Below are 1,828 nucleotides of genomic sequence, written 5' to 3'. Positions count from 1 at the left end.
AAAAGGCTACCAAAACTGCCACCTTAGACTTCCAGGGGGCAAACTTTAATCTGTTCAGAAGGTTGTTAGATGAAATCCCTTGGGAGGATGCCCTTAAGGATGTAAGCATCCAGGAAGGATGGACATACTTCAAAAAAGAAGTTTCAAAGGCACAGGAGCAGGCTGTTCCCATGTGCCGAAAAACAAGTAGGCGGGGTAGGAGGCCAGCCTGGCTAAATAGGGATCTCTTGCTAGATCTCAAAAACAAAAAGAGAGTCTACAACCACTGGAAGAGGGGGCAGGCCTCTCATGAAGACTACAAAAATGTAGCAAAGCTATGTAGGGAGCAAATAAGGAGAGCCAAAGCGCAGCTAGAGCTCAACCTAGCTGCAACCGTTAAGGACAATAAAAAAGGTTTCTATAAATACATTAATAACAAAAGGAGGGTTAGGGAAAATCTCCCTCCTTTATTGGATGCAGAGGGAAACTTAGTCACAAAGGATGAGGAAAAGGCTGAGGTGCTCAACACCTACTTCGCGTCAGTCTTTAGCAGTGGAACTAGCTGTTCCCTGGACACCCAGCCTCATGAGTTAGGAGGGGGAAGCAGAATGTGGGCATCACTGTTAAAGAGGAAGAGATCAGTGACCTGCTAAGCCACCTGGATGCACACAAGTCCATGGGACCAGATGGGCTGCACCCAAGAGTGCTGAAAGAGTTGGCAGACGTGCTCGCCAAACCGCTCTCCATCATTTTCAGGAAGTCATGGCTGACTGGGGAGGTTCCAATGGACTGGAGGGTGGCAAATGTAACAGCCATCTACAAGAAAGGCAAAAAGGATGATCCAGGAAACTATAGACCTGTCAGTCTAACCTCGATACTGGGGAAGGTCATGAAGCACATCATCTTAAATGCCATCACAAGCCACATAATTGGCAATCAAGGGATCAGGCCTAGCCAGCATGGAAGGCAGGTCCTGCCAGACAAATGACCTGTCAGTCTAACCTCGATACTGGGGAAGGTCATGAAGCACATCATCTTAAATGCCATCACAAGCCACATAATTGGCAATCAAGGGATCAGGCCTAGCCAGCATGGAAGGCAGGTCCTGCCAGACAAATCTGATCTGCTTCTATGACAAGATAACCAGATTATTGGACGAGGGAAAGGCTGTTGATATAGTATACCTGGACTTCCAAAAAGCATTCGATACAGTCCCTCTCACAAATCTAGTGGAAAAACTGGCTTCACACAGAGTGGATGAGCACACGATCTGCTGGATCAAGCACTGGCTGACTGGAAGGTCCCAAAGAGTTGTGCTAAATGGATTTACGTCCAGCTGGTGGCCGGTCACTAATGGTGTGCCTCAAGGCTCAGTGTTGGGACCATTTCTGTTTAACGTCTTTATTGATGATCTCGATAAGGACATAAGGTGTAACATCAGCAAGTTTGCAGATGATACCAAGTTAAGCAGGAGTGTTGACTCCCAGGAGGATAGGGAAGGTTTGCAAGAGGATCTAGATAGATTGGATCACTGGGTCAATGCCAGTGGAATGAGTTTCAACAAGGGCAAGTGCCAGGTCCTGCACTTGGGCCACAATAACCCCATGCAATGCTACAGGCTGGGGAAAGTGTCGCTGGAGCTGCCTGGAGGAAAGAGACCTGGGGGTTCTAATTGACAAGCGGCTGAATATGAGCTGGCCGTGTGCCCAGGTGGCCAAGAAAGCCAACGGCATCCTGGCTTGTATCAAAAATAGTGTGACCAGCAGAAGTAGGGAGGTGATTATGCCCCTGTACTCAGCACTGGTGAGGCCACACCTCGAGTATTGTGTCCAGTTCTGGGCACCTCAAT

This window comes from Calidris pugnax, unplaced genomic scaffold (genome assembly GCF_001431845.1).
Source record: "Calidris pugnax isolate Ruff unplaced genomic scaffold, ASM143184v1 scaffold101, whole genome shotgun sequence".
Taxonomy (NCBI): domain Eukaryota; kingdom Metazoa; phylum Chordata; class Aves; order Charadriiformes; family Scolopacidae; genus Calidris; species Calidris pugnax.
The sequence above is the reverse complement of the archived record's forward strand: the minus strand, read 5'-3'. Positions refer to the sequence as shown.